At 37.4% G+C, this 16,340-nt stretch overlaps 1 protein-coding gene across 2 annotated transcripts in view; it reads left to right on the forward strand.

Moving 5' to 3' along the window:
* LOC132119553 (ephrin type-B receptor 2-like) overlaps positions 1-16,340 on the forward strand; it is a 171,926-nt gene that overhangs the window by 52,307 nt on the left and 103,279 nt on the right. The window lies entirely within an intron of this gene.

A 16,340-nucleotide genomic window follows, 5' to 3' on the forward strand; every position in this document is an offset into this window, starting at 1 on the left:
TTGCCATATTTATTTTTACCATCTTTTATTTATCCCTGTCTCGTTTGTATTTGGCCAGTTTGGAGAAAGCCTCAACAAACCTGAGCCAAGCCAGTGTTTGCGAACACGAGAACTTGTGCAAACGCTGATGGGTGACATGAATGCAGATGACTCCAGATCGGCGATGTGGTAATTGGTGGTAATATCACACCACTATTACAGTTATTACACTTATACAAAACTTTGTATTATGCTTGCTATAGAGTTTGTGACGTCATGTGCACTACCGCCGGTGGCAGTAGACAACCACGATAGCAACCGACCACCGCGGTGACGCGGTTGTCACGGCAACCGCCACAGCCCTAGCCTACATAATGAGCTGCATAATCAGACTTTCAGTCAGGTGTGTGATATTGTATTTATGTGCATATGCACGTTGATCGACTGATGACAGATTTTAAAATGGTATCTCTTTCTTCAACTTGGCAATTGTAGCAGACTGTGTACCCAGAAAGACTGTGCTTTGTCTATGATAAAGCACCTTATTTGATGGTGCTACTTTGCTTTGCCAAAACAATGCTGAATGACTCTACTAACCATTTTTTATTAGCAGACTTTACTGACACTTTTATTATAGTCCATCTTTCATTAGCAGAAGAGGGTGTAAAAAGAAATACACTGCTCAATAAATATGCAAAATGTTCTATTGCTTAATCAATGTTTTTTGGCAAGTTTTTATAATTTCCATGATAGTCTTTAAAGTTATAGCAAGATTTAATAGTTAGACATTAGGTTACTTGTTTTGTCTTTACAGTGCTTAAGCGCTTAAAGCATTAATGTTAACCGTTAAAATGATGCACCTTAAGGTCTATTTACTGTTCAAAACACCGATCTTTTAATGTTTTTTTGCTAGATAAGCAAACCAAACCTCTAAATCACCTTAAGTGACTGTAATTGACCGACAGCAAAGATTGAGGAATGTGAACGAGGGGCCATTTGACATGCAAGAACATAGACTCCAGACTTTAAACAAGCAATCTGTCTGCACATTACACAGGTCTTAAGCAAATGTGTTTAAAGTTGAATACTAAATCTGTTCTTTGCTAACTCTTTTATTGGATAATTTAAGGTGACTTGTCAGACAGACTTGTGCCTGTTTCTGCTCAGGGGTAACTTCTTACCCTTGCCCTTCCTGGCGATCAATTTCCCAAGTATTTTGAGCCCCTGTTTTGTTTGCAGGCTTGCAATATTATACCACTATCAAGGTTGCTTAGTCTCACATCTGTCGTCTGAATGAGCTGCTGAGCTGTGCTCCTCCAGGAGTAGAGGGAGTGAGCTCCGTTCTGAAAGCCTCCATCAACTCAACCGCTTAGAAGCACCAAAAGTTCACTTGACTGACCCTTTCATCACAGGAGCTCCAGCCCACAAAGTCGTCCAGCAAGGATCCTGAATTATGGAGGTGTCTCTGTGCAAGATCTGTTTGAGGGCTTAACTCTTGATTCATACCATTAGATAAGAAATGAGGCCCATCAGTTGTATGACTGATTAGATTCACTGATGTCTTTTAACTGTCTGGGATTTGAAGATCAAGCGGCATTATCTTCATCTAGAATATTTTTTTCTTTGTTCCCAATTCATTATGTCCCAAGACCAAAGTAATTAAAGAAATACAAGCATGGTTTGTGTTGGATGGTGCTTCTGTGATATTGAAACAGTTCAAATTTCACATGGGTGTTGTGCACCTCAGCTGTTAGTAATTCCGTCTAAGTGAGTTTACAGACTAAAACTCATCAGTTATAAGGGCTTTCAAGGAAAGTGTCTGATAAATTTGCTGCCCTATATATTATGCTTCCCTCTCCGCAGCTGCACTGAGATCCATCCCAGAAATCCTGCACAATCATGGGCCTCTTTCTTCACCTCTGTTCCACAAGCATTGAATTAGTGCTAGACATATAAAAACCCTCAACAGTTTTCAACTCTGTAATTTGGCTCAAGTATCTATGTAAATCTAAAGCTAGTTTCTATCCAGAGTGGCATAACAGGTCAATCTAATGACCTGAAGCACTTTTTGTCTGTCATTTTCTAGAACTTTGTTTAGGTTTGGCTTGTGAAGTTTGGGTGGTGCAGCAGGCTAGCAGACGCATAATGGTCCAGTGCATGTGGCCTGCAGTGGAGGCCGCCCCAGAGGCTCTTGTTTATAGGTCCCAGAGGACCACAGGGAGCCATAATTCATCTCGGGATGATGAGCAAACTCATGGGCCTGGAATCTGCAGCAAGTCTGCACTTTTTCTTTCCATTCATTCCCGGTTTTCCCTTTAACATGCAACCTCTTGGTGGGAGGGTCATGGGTCTGAAGAGTAACGCTTCTTTTCTCCCCAGGTCAGGAAACATGATAGAGCACCAACTGATATGTTCCACCCATAAAAAGTCCCGAAGAGATAAAAACATCAGTCTGTGGTCTGGATAACAGTTTAAGGCACTGCTTCTGTCAGCCCTCAAGAATAATTGTTCCATGCTATCATTCTTATCTGTAACACTGTTTCTATACACATATAGCCCCACCACCATTTATTTTGCCACCTCGTCACAGTAATAATGCAATTTTTTTCTCTATTAATGTTGATTTATGGTTTAATAGAGACTACTACGGATGGAAAGGAGATGCTTTGCATTGATTATACATTGAAACCCTGGCCTAACCCTGCTGACAAATATCAATGAAGTGTGTTTTTGGCAGACAGCACTCCATCGACTGGCAGGAGATCGTCTCGTCATGTCAGACCCCTTAAAACTCTCTTTTAATGCCATTGTGTGTGTCCCTCCTCAATGTATCGACAAGAAAATCTACCCTGGTGTCTTTCATGGGTCTCACTCTCGGTCGAAAGAAACCATTACCTATTATCAAACCTGAGAATCGACAGTAACAAGGAAAAGTTCATAACTGCAGCTGCAGGTAATAAAGATAGCCTTTTGTAATGAAGCCATGGCATTATGAACATATTGAGTATCAGCAGTACACTCCGTACTGTAGCAGATGGAATAATTTACACTTGGTAGATGGTTATGAATTACTCAGGGGGGAAATTTTAAGGTGTGATCCAGCCCAGCAGGTCAGTACTTTTAATTTTTCTTTATCGGGTGTAAAAGCTGTTGCTGTAAATGGCTTCTCATCATGCCTTTGCTGATTCGCAGTGGTGATTAGCATGCAGCAATTATGCTAGGTGTTAATGTTAACTGTGATGTCTCTGTAAACTGAACATATGCTAGCAGGATGTTTTTCCTGATTCCTATTTTAAGACTCAAGCCTTATTGTTTGTTTGATGCTTGGCTTTGGTTCTTTTTACTCCAAAGTTAGTGGTGATGACCCTTTTTATATGAAAACAGATGCCACTGACTCCATCCAAGCACACACTGGATGTTCAAAATAATCAGTGTGTGACTTCTTAATCATCTCTACTTTGTGGTATGTTGTGCTAATTTTGTTTTTATGTTTTTTTTTTTTTTTTTGCATTCAACAACAGAATGTCATTGGACTAAACTCAATTCATATTTAAGGTTGCTTTGTAGATTCTGTTCGATAGCTGAGTCTAGTTTGTGCCCCTGAAAATTTTGGTAGTATTTTGCATCCTAATAATTAACAGTTAGAATTTTAGATTGTTTAAAAGGATTTTTTCAGTCAACCATCAGTGATTTTCTGTGTTTAATGCAAAACATAAGTGTATTCCATGAGTAATGGAAAATAAAATCTGACTCACATTAGTTCCATTTTGTGTGTTCTTTTGAAACTATTATATTGCAAAACTCTTTGGAGCATCATGCATTCATGTTGTGTTCAAGTCACTGGTTTTAATGTGAACAAGAGAGAAAGGTAATGAGTTGTGTCCAATGATGGGTAAGTTTATTTCAAAAAGTAATTAATTACTATTACTAATTACATCATCAATATTGTATTTAAATTAATTTACTAATTACTCTGTCTGAAAAGTAACTTCTATTAACTTAACTATTTGAATAATTAATTAATTTATTGAGTAACTAATAAATAAATAAATTATTCAAATAGTTAAGTTAATTAGGTACAACTTAAAATCCCTGTAAACCTTAATATAAATTAAACTCTTTATTCTTTCAATTTGGGTCAAACATAGAATAATTGAGCCTTTTAGCTTTAAAACAACTGTAATACTTAAACATTTTTATAAAAATGTAGCTTTCTTTGGTTAACAAATAGAAATACTCTGAATAACAACATATCTGAACAACAAAAAATCTTAAGAAAAGTTAAACATTTCAGTTTAGCAAGAAAAGCCCAACTAGTGAAATCCATACAGGTTTATGTAAAAAATAACACTTTAACTAAAGTAGGTAAGAATAAATTACATAAATGGCCATTGCATTCATAAGCTCAACAGATTCATGTGTGATTTGTGATTCTTTCTCTGTCTCAGTGCCAGCCAAAGCGTGAACGTAGATTTAAATTTAGCAGCTGATGCTGTGCTGCACTGAATGATCTAATCACACTGGTGTGATTGTATCAAATATAAAAAAAATATTATTCGGCTATTTTTGTATTTTGGAAGATGCATTAATTAAAAATCCAAGGTCAGAAATCTGATGGGGCACATCTCCCCTCAATTTGAATGAACATGATGACTCTGAAGTTAGTGATAATATCAGTTCATTTCTATATAACGATAGACATAATTTATTCGCTGTTTGACTAACCATGGAAAGGAAACGTTATTGAGCCCAATTATAATAATGTTATTTAAATATTTTATACAAATTCAGTCCCATTAAACATATTTTTATTAGACTACATGACACCCATGTCTGGCCGTTGCCTAAAGAAATGTTTTTATGATGTTTAATACATTTGGCTGCTGTTAGAGTTACCCTGGAGTTGGTACACACTCTGCCTATGACCTTGCTTTAGTTTCATTTGGATTACATAATCAGATAATATTCTTTTTCGATTTGAATTTGTTCATTTAAAATTAGACACTTAAAGCTCAGATATGGGAAAGATTGTACCTCGCTTTAGTTTCATACGGATTACATAATCAGAGAATATTTGTTTTTGATTTGAATTCATTAAAAAGTAGACACAGGCTTTCTATAGACGTATTTCTCATGTCTTTGTGTCAAATAGTTACTTAGTAACGCATTACACACAACACTGGTTATGTCCCCTCCACAAACATTATTTCTTATGAACTTGGTTGCTAAAAAGAAAGCCTGCAAGATATTGACTTATCTCAGAAATCGTTTCATATTAAATCAATTAACGCAGTAGAGAGTGGTCAAGCATGCTCAGTGTCCAGCCAGTTTCATAATGTGAATTTCACTGAAGGCACTCAGATATGTGAGACTACTGCATATGAAGAAATTAGTTATTTAGTTGGCATTCATGAAACATTTAAAACTTCATATTTGTCGCCCCATCAGCACAGAGCCGAGATCATGTTCTTACTGTGAGCACTAATTGCCCTAAAATTTAAATCCTGTTCCAAATGTCAATCTGTTGAGGATTTGGGATGGATTTTGAATCAGAGTATTAAATATTCGCATCACATATTTATTCATAAAGAGATTGAATGTCATTGAATTTCATAAAAATAAAAATAAAATTATTTTGATATTTAATTCCCCTTTTTTGTTTACTGTTCATTTTCTAATGTGAAAGGTCAATTGTATAGGGTAAACGTACCTATTAAGCTCACCAAAATCTACACTGAGACATTTTTAGTGCACAAGATATTGGTTTCAGTACAAAAAGTTATATTAAAATAAAATATTAATCTCTCACACAAAAATATTTCATTTTATTTTAAATGACAAAAACATTTAAATTAAGATATACATTATGATATACATCATTAAATGAAAAAAGTCTGGCTGTGATTAAAGGGTACATGTTTTTACCCTTTAAGCACACCCTTGTTTCCATTAAGCTCACATCATGTTTTATAAAAAAATAAAAAAAATAAAAGAAAGAAAAAAAATCTTGTTTATTTTAAGATAATTTTTTAAAGAATAATTGTAAAAATATATATTTATGAAGGTACAAAGTCAATCATAAAAAAAATCAGAACATTAAAATCAAGCAACAAGGCATTCAAGTCAACTCAGTGTATCTCAGTGTGGTATGGGAACAGCTCCAGTCAAGACTGCAAAGCCCTGCAGAGAGTTGTGCGCTTAGCTGAGCGCATCTCTGGGTCTGCTTTCCCCTCTCTGCAGGACATCTACCTCAAACGCTGCAAAAGCAGAGCTGTTAAAATCATCAAGGACTCTATCCACCCCAGTAACCATCTTTTCACATTGCTGCCATCTGGTAAGCACTTCCGTAGCCTGATGGCAAAAAAAGACTCAGGAGGAGTTTCTTTCCCCAGGCCATCAGGCTCCTAAACTCAAAACCAGCCTCTTAACATCTTCATGTCTCCACTTAATGTTCACTTTATCAGTAAGATATTCTTTATTCACTACCTCACATTGACACACTGACAGTGTCAACCTGTTTGCACATTTTCCTCTTGTACATTCCTGTGTCTTAATCTTAATATTTAAGACTACAGTATAATGCACATATGCACATTGTACATCCCTGTGTATCTTAATATTTAAGACTACAGTTTACTTTCATGCACATTATTTTGCGTTCTATATTTAATTCTACAATATACATACTATATACTATATAATTACTATATATACTATAATAATTACTAATTCTTTCATAGCTATATTTATGTATATTTTCATCTGTGTTGTATCCTCCAGGTTTGAATGGTGCTGTTTTCCCTTTCTGTCGGAGTGGAGTGTCTTCTGGGGTGTTAGATGGCCAGAGGCCCTATTCTGCATGACATGAAGTGTTCACTCTCATTAGTGTTTAACGACACCGCTAAAATGCAGTGTAGGCAAGAGAAGCATCAATATTTGACCTCTATCCTCTTTATATTAATACAAGCCTGCTTCTGTCCGCTTTTTTGTTATTATAGATCCCAGTCTACTCATTTTAGATTTTTATAGTATATAGTTTATTATGCTATTGAAGTAATTGAAAATTGTTATATAGCAATAATTTAACATGATCCCAAATGCGTTGACATTTATGAGTTCTTTGCAGCCTCAGTAATTGTTCAACTGGTAGAGCATGGCGCTAGCAACACCTAGGTCAGGGGTTCAGATCCCTGGTTAAATGTATTGAATGCACTGAGAGTCACTTTGTATAAAAGCATCTGCCAAATGCATTAATGTAAATGCGTAACAGTGTAACTCTTGTCCAAAGCTAGCAGAAGGAGATCAAACCTGTTTGAGGTTAACTCCACGAGTCTAGGAAAGTCTAGGGTCCCTTATGGCCAGATTTAAATATTCAGAAGGATATCAGAGAGAGGAAACCTTTAGCCACACGTCTCCTTATGAATATTTATCCGTCTGCAGTTGGTTCTGGAATATAACAGGGTGTTGCAGAGCAGTGTTTGTTTCTGACAGTTCGCGAGCAACCCATATGTGCCTTCCTCCTCCAAGAAAGCTTTTTTGGCTTGCATGGAGGACTCATAAAGGTTCCTGGGAATCCCATCTCAGTGAGAAGATCCCGGCACAGAATTACGCTGACTGTTAGCAAATTTTACTGATTGTTTTAAAGGGTCTTTTAGCTCATAAAATGGGTAATAAACAGATGTTTTGGCAGGTTGAGGACCAAGCGGAATTGACTGGTTAATGTATGTGCAAAGAGAGAGTTTATTTGGTGATGGTCATTTGGACAACAATCATTGTGGTCATGTTTGGTTTTCATTGCAGAACACTGAAGAAAAAAGCTATTGGATGCATTATATTTATGTGCTTCCTGTTGAGGTTATTCAAAGTGCATGCAACTCGTAACACAAGATACATTAGAATACATAACATTGCTCAGAGGTCAACCTGAAAAAAGGTCCCCATGTGTAACTCTTTGAATCAGTAGTACAGTATATCTATTCTGCTGTCTCAATGTAGATTAAGTCAGAAAACTATGCATCTCTGGTCACTAGTCACTGAGTCTAGAGCATATATCCCTTGTTCAGAGTGCCCACGCTGTATAAGCAGCTCAGGAGAGGCATATCCCTACCACGCTCAGCCAGAAGAAAGGCATCAGCATGTATTGCAGACTTCCAAACCACACAACCGTGACAAATTGGCTTCCTCTGCGTTCATGCTTGCACAATGTACACATTTTTAATAGTCATTGCTTCTATGGCCTGTGGGCAAGGAGTAGGATGTGTGCAATTGTCATTTTCATCAATTGGAAGTGTGATGATGTTTCTGAACCTGTCAGCTTGATGCAGAGATGTTTCATGCTTGTTTCCCTTACAGGTATTTTTGTTGTGATGCAAGACAGTTAGTAGGAGTTGATCTTGCAAATGAGGATGCTGTCTATTCCTGGAAATTTCAGCTTTCTGTTAAAAGTAGGGCTGCCAGTTTTGGAACAAAAATCATTTTACAAATAGTGTGATTATGATTTGAACTGTGATAAGACAAACATGTAACATCTCGTATTGCTGCTTATTAGATATCAAGGCAAAAAGACATACATCTGTTCTACAAGTGGCATGATGTTGGTTTTGGTGGGAATTTCTGTCTAGCTGGGAAAAAAGTTTTAATACACGTTAATACATTTTTAATATGTAGTCACAAAAGTGATACAAATTATGCATCTGTGAAAATAAAGTAGACCTGGCACATTCAATATTTTTTCACTCTTAAAAAAAATTGCAGCCTTTTGCGGTTTAATAATCATAATTTCAATTTTATTTAAATTCCTAGTGCAGTCCTTTTTAATCTAAATCTTCCTGCTCACATTAGTATATTTATGTAACTAAACTGTAGAATGATTCATCTATGACACTTGATTTAAATTGGAGCAGCTGTAATGGTTTTTATATATGGTGATCTTTGAAAACCAAACCACATTAGCCCTCAGCATCACACAAGTTGACGGCACACCATCTAGCTTCCTTAACGGCAAAAAACATATTTCGATAAATGCAAAGACCACAGCACTTAAATGATTGTCAGGAAGAATAGGATTTTGTAATCCAGCATGATGTAATGTCCAGCATTTGTTCTGTGATCTGCTTTGAAATAGCGATCGTTTGGAAAGGCAGTTTGTCTGTCAGCTTTCTCCGTCATGTTGTCAGACACAGCCAATCAACTGAAGCCAGATCCTAACCCAGACGAAAAAGTGCTTAAAGAAGAAAAAAAGCGAGTGTGAGCGCAGCTTCGGGGTCTGCTTCTGAGGCACATTCAAAGTAAATAATTAAGCATTTCACAGAAGAAGCATCAACCCATTTAAACAAGCTGCTAAAGAGGCGCTGGGATGCCAAGGACATCTTACTTGTTTAGAGAATGTGTGTCTGGGGCCGTCTGTTAATGTGTGTGAAGTGGGAGATAAAAAATGTGCAGTGTTTTTCTGACTTTCTATATTGCTATAACTCTTTTTCATCCCTTAGCGTCTTGAATGATGTACTAGTCGGCTATGTAAGGATGGAGAATTACTGTAGCTCGTCCCATGTTGAACCCTGGGAATTTAGAGCTACATAATTGTGTCAAGCAGTCAGGAACGCTCCATCGACTGTGCGGTAACATATTTCACAAGGAACCGCGTGCTGCCAAAATCAACCACCAGCTTCCTCTGAAACACACTGATACTCTGTGTTGGCTGAGTCCACTTTTATTTCTGCCTGCCCTGACACATCATTCCACACTTCCCTGCATCATCTTCATTATCATCATCTGACCTCTAAATTCAGCATTTAGTAGCCCAACAGTAATCCCAGAGCATCTATAAATCTCAGAGAGCTGTATAAAGTGCAGGAGATTCTGTTTTGGTTTTCTCAAGCCCCTGAAGCAGAGTCCTGCACGGGTCCATTTTTGGAGACCCGTGCCCGCCCGTACCTGCAAAGTTCAGCAACAGATCCGAACCATCATCCGTGATAATATAAAAATTTAATCCGCACCCACCCAGACCCGTTAATATTTGGCCCGTTACCCGATCCGTGCCCGCGATAATTCACACACGCTAAAATAATTCCAATTGAAGTGCTTTATTTTTTATCTCGCACTTCCCTCAACATCAAGTCATTAATGTGCTAATGAAACGAAAGTGCGCTTTGTTTTGCGCCAATCAAGTAGCCTACCATCGGCACCTAAATAGGCTATGGAACCTGATAACTATACGCAAATAGACCTATTAATGAAAAAAAAAGAACAAGAAAAAATACAACCTGAGCCTGTCGCTCACAAACTATGCATTTACTTTCCCTTAAGGTTACGGTGCAGGAAAAGGATATCGTCCACAGTCCCAGGTTTAAGTTGCGTTCTCCATTCTTGAATTACAAATCCAGCTGTGGAAAAGTCTCTCTCTCAGCACTGTTGCACTGTCGCAGTGGTGGTGACGTGATGGGTCAAATGTCATATCGTTGTTGCATATGTGTAATGGTAATTTAGACATACAAATATTGCACATATTTTTCATCCGCGCTACTATCCGCCCGCATCCCCGCCCGTGAATTTTAGGAATGTCAAAATCCACCCGTTTCAGCCACTTTTATGTGGGTATCCGACCCGTTGCACGATTCTACCCTGTAGTAATGCTGGTGGGGTGTGGGTATCTGCCACCTTCTTGGATTCAAGCCTCACTCTAATGTACGTTCTAGGTGCTATATGCTCTGGCATACAGACTCAATTACCTATACAAAGCCATTCTGTAATGCGGTGGTTATGTGCGCTCCACCTAATTGACCTTTGTTGTGCTGAAAGATTTCTGGAAGGCTAGGGGCACGTCAGAGCTGCGGAGCGAAGATCACTCATCATTCCAAATGTGCGGGCCTCTGCCCTTCAACGTGACGTATAAAAGTCATTATCACATACACATGCCACTCGGTTAAATTGGTTTCTCCGGACCCTTCACTAAATTGCAGCCGGATCCCGGTGTTACATCGATCCTGCTTTAATTACCCATTGTGTGGTTTCTTGGCGTATATGTAAATAATAAATAAGTGCTTTGAGAGGACAGAAAAGTGCTATATAAATGTAAGTAATTATTATTATTAATTATTATATGTAAAAATACTTGCTTGTGCTGAATAGCAGCAACAGAAATGTGGTTATCGGTCACATGCCCTAAATACTGTACCCAACTAGCTTTAATTTTTCAGGTGTGTCTCAGAGAGAACAGCGTGAGGGTTACATGCCCATGAGGAACAAATGACTGTGTGTAGTAGAGATGACTTCTCTAATCTGGGCTGGAGCATGTGCCTGGGGTTACAGGCACAAACATTTAGCTATCAAAGGATTTACACATCTTGCTTTTCATTCTTTTTTATATATATATTTTAATGCATTTATTCCTGAGATGGCCAAGTTGAAATTTCAGCATCATTTCTCCGGTCTTCCTTGTCACATGATCGTTCAGAAATCATTCTGGTATGCTGATTTGCAGCTCAAGAAACATTTTTTTTAATTATCAATGTTGAAAACAGTTGTGCTGCATAATATTTCTCATGGAAAATGAGACATTTTTTTTCTAGGATTCTTTGCGAGTTCAAAAGTACAGCATTTTTATTTCAAATAGAATTGTCTTTACTGCTGCTTTTGATCAATTTAATGCGTCCTTGCCGAATAAAAGTATTAATTTAAAAACAAGAACAGTGGTTTATATAAATTAACATTAACCAAGATTGAAAAAAACCCTGCAAAAACATTTTATTTTATTTATTTGTTTATTAGTTCTACCAGTGCTTCTAAGTGCTTATGCGAATTTTGGCCTAATTTGGAAGCCATTGCTTGTTTGAAGCACTGCCATGCACTATCCAAGGGCGAGGGATGGTTTTTTAGGCATTTGCTGCCAAAACATTTCAGTCAGTTTCTCCATATCCACCTCTGCAAGTTTAATAATAATGATACCTTAGTCTTCTGTCATAACTAGCCCACCCACCACCCACATAATTGAGTTAGAGTCAGCCCAGCTGGTTTCTCCGGAAGCATCCTCTGGAGATTATATAAAATCAGCCGCAGACATACACAGGTATTAGAGATATCAGGGATTTAGGAAACAGAATTATCATCCAAAGTCTTGCTATTTATCATTCCAAGTCAACATCTCTTGATGCAGATTTGGAAACAGGCCCAGATTCAAGGTCACTGAATGTATATCTATGACTATGTGAAGTGGGTACACAGAGTCCAGTGCCTGTGCAACAAGAGTGTGTGTGTGTGGCATTCTGCGGTCTACAGCTCAAACGCTAATCACCTCCCTAAATAAACAGACCCTCCTGTTAATAATCCATGTAGCCACTTTACATGGCAGTGGCCTCCAAATAACTTTCTGTGGCCTTTTAAAAGTAGCAATTTTAACAGGTGCCACTTTTTCTGGCTCTGGAGCATAGCTGCTGACCAATCAATTTCCCCGATGGTAATCCCTCGTCTGAAAGGATCCTGTTTCCTATCAATTAACGTGGACTGGTGTTCAGAGGCTGCTTTTGTTTACAGCCTTGTGGTGAACAACTGGCCTATCTAACCTTCAGATAAAATGCTATGGTGCCCTTAAACCATTATACTTAAAGCCTGATTCACAAACAAATAATAATTTTAATTATGGAAAGATTATACTAGTTGTGCTGTATGTGTTTAGCTGTATGTCTTTTTCATAAGAGTTATTAGTTTTTCAAATCTTTTATGGTACACAGCATTTTTTTTAAATACTTTAAATTTGGACCACAAACTCAGGTAAAAAATGACTAATATGAGCTAAAAGTATGAGCAAAAGGTCTTGAACTCCATCATTCAACGCAACAATCTCTCACTAAGATGCCAGAAAGCTCCTTCTGCCATTACATAGTTTTACGTTGGGGAAATACACAGCTTAAAAAAAATCAATCCTGTTGAAAAGCTTAAACGTATGTGTCCTCCTGGGTCTTACAATGGCTGAGATATGACTGTACTGTGACTCATGCTTATTGGCTTGAATGTTTTGTCACCTCCAAACATGTTGTGAGTGTAAACACATTCAATTGCCACATGCCACATCCACCACTCTCTTCAAAAAGTCCACAAGAGAATCCCGTTGAGCCGACAGAGCCCTCTGGTTTACCTCGTCACAGAAGATGAAGAGCTGGAAGTAAGATGTAGTGGTGAAGTACGGCCGTAACTGCAGGGAGTCATAAATCTCGATCTTGGCTCTGTGTAAGCAGAGGCCTCTGGTTGGGAGGGTTATCCATTGCACGGTAGAGGACAGTCAGTGCAGCACTCTTCCAAAATGTAAAAGGCAGGAGCTTATGAAAGTGAAAGAATGTTTACCAGTGGTGTACGGCGCACACAAATCTTAAAAGTAAAAGTAAAAATTTATTTGATTTTTAATGTATGTACATAAATATGAAAAGTTAAAAGTACTGATCAATTAATGCTTATTTGGTAATTTAATTTAACACTTTGATATTTAATAATTTTATATTATATATTTTATTAAATTCTACTGCTCAAGATTCCTGGGAGAGGGGGACTTGTTGTACATAGTCAAAAAATTAAATATATTAATATATAAATTAAGGTTACTGATACTTCATGCATGCAAACAAGTAAAAAAGAATACATAAAAAGATGACAAACAATATACTGTAAAAGCAGATGTAAAGTATGAAAATTTTTAACAATGCTATGCAAAAATACTGGTTTGAAACTCAATTGAAACTGCTTAAGTAGGAAAGATACATGGGCAGTATTTGCAGAGAGAGTTTGACTCCTAACCCTAGGGTTGTGGGTTTGAATCTCGGGCTGGCAATACCATGACTTAGGTGCCCCCTGGGTGCTGCAGCATAAATGGCTGCCCACTGCTCCAGGTGTGTGTTCACAGTGTGTGTGCTCACAGTTTGCATGTGTACACTTTGGATGGGTTAAATGCAGAGCATGAATTCTGAGTATGGGTCACCATACTTGGCTAAATGTCATGTCACTCACTTTGAAGTCAGCTTATTCACAAATCGCACACAACATTATTGCATCTCAGACTGGGTGATGATTTCTCCTATTCAAAATAATGAAGAACACCGATAATGAATGTAGTGGCGTAAAAGGTACAAAATGTTTTGGAATGTAGTGAAGTAAAAATTAAAGTTGCTCAATATAAAACTACTCCGATAAAGTACAGACACTTGAAAAATTTACTTAAGTAAAACACTTTGTCACTGTCCACCTCTGATGCTTTATGAAGGACCAGAAAATTCACTTTGCCACTTTGACACTTTTCCATTTCCGTTGTTTAAGTGCATTTTGATTTTACCTCTGTGTACCAACTGAAAACTGATTATAATTTTTGGTTATGAATTTACATAGAGTCTGAGTTTCATGTGTCCGTGTGTAAATTTTAGTCTTAGTGATAGTCAGATGTAATTTATCTTAGATTTGTGTGCCTTAGAGATGTAGTATATCCTTGTAAAATAAACTTGGACACACATGTAGTTTGTTCATTGAATGCTTTGGTTTTTCCTGGAATAAAATTCAGAGGGAATCTGAGGTATAGAGACATGCCCAAAAATCTGCATTCCTCCACACAGCCCCAAACAGTACGCTTACTGTTTTCCTTCAAAATCACTGTCGTTTTTCAAGGCCCCTTTTTAATTGCAACCAGCATTCAAAAGCACATTTAAAATGATCAAATAGCCTAATGCAAGATTAATGAAATTCTGTAAATGAATAAGTGTTTCCAATAGTTAATACTAGTAATTATGTTGGCCTCAAGCTGAGCCTCTGAAAGATGTTTTGTACTGTGATGCTTGTAAAAGAAAGTCAGAACAGCTGCATCAGACTGTGATAAAACCCAAACTTCCTCTGTTTCTACCAAGCTCCTTTATCCAATTACTTCCAAAGTTCAACAACTTAGACTTATTCTAATTACTAGAGGAAATTAATTAAGTCATCAATGTGATAACATGAATTATTCACATGGGATGACTTACGGCCAATATGAACTGAGAACTATCATCCCCGTGCCTCTGAGGACCCCAGACGGCAAAAAGTGTTTGACCCCAATTTGATGTTCTTTAACACCAACTAATCAGCAGAAGTAGAGTAACTGGCCTCCAGTAACTATATTATTTTCCCAACCTAGCAGTCTTAGTTCAGAAATAGTTGGTAAAAGGCTGGCTAATCTTGTTACTTGAAGGTCTGGCCTGATGTTGAGCAGCTGTAATAAGTAATTGACGTAATCATTGTCGGACTAATTTCTGCTGAACCAAATGGTCATCTTTCATCTGATTGCAATCCTTCCATTTGCTGTGCCACTTAAATCTGTCGATTTTTTACAATTCGGATAGACATGCATAAAATGCACGCCCCTATATTTTAATATTTCTGAACTGTTTTATCTAGGTGAGAAGAGTGTAACAAATGTTTGATGTACACAGAGGGCGATTTATGGAGCTCTGATTTAAAAACTATTTTATTCATGCAGAACATTGATAAGAGGCAGCACTGCCATTTTGGTGATTTCTCTTTTTTTTTTTTTACATTATTAGATTTTTGTTTAAAATGTGTGGGTCTAGCATCAGTGACAAGCATACTTCCCACATATTTCCCACAAATATTATGGGAGGCAGCAGAATTATATTTTAGTCACAATAATTGAAGAATCAACTAGAATATGTTTTAAATTAGCTTTCGAATTAGCACACAGTATTAGCAAACCAATTTAAAATTCACTTGCCTTGTTCGGCATGAAAATAAAGGCTTTCAAAGTGATTTCACATCATATACGCCCATAACTGGTGACCCAAACTGTGTACTGTGATAGGTGAAGTCAGCCTGAACACAAATTTAGTTTTTCTCATGAGTAGATATGGCTAGAAAGATGCAAGATGCATATTTGTAGATCTCCATGCACATTCGCCTGCAGTGGCATATGAAAGTCTGTGAAAGATTAGCTTTTCCTAGTATCAGTATGGTGCCATATCATTATTGAAAGTGTCTCTAGTTGTTATCTCAGCCTTGTCCAACTGCAAGGAGTTGGAGTTCAAAACATCCTGTATCCTCGTGTAACCTCTGCAGTGGTGAAGCGAGATAGTGGGCTGTTGTCTCTAAAATATCTTGGCTGAATCACACAGCAGGGAAGCAGAACCCACTATTTCCTGCTCTCTTCTTGATTTGACAGCATTTTTCATCTTTACTACTGGAGACGGCTGTAAAATCAAAACAGATTTAAGGCTGATTCGTGTCAAATGTGTTGATGGTATTTCATGGAGCAGTTGGTTAAGTGGTAACACAAGACTCTGTAAATGTCTGAAAAAAGAATGATGTTAATGCATGAGAATGTATGAAATATTCATAGCTTA

The sequence above is a fragment of the Carassius carassius genome, chromosome 38 (genome assembly GCF_963082965.1).
Source record: "Carassius carassius chromosome 38, fCarCar2.1, whole genome shotgun sequence".
Taxonomy (NCBI): Eukaryota; Metazoa; Chordata; class Actinopteri; order Cypriniformes; family Cyprinidae; genus Carassius; species Carassius carassius.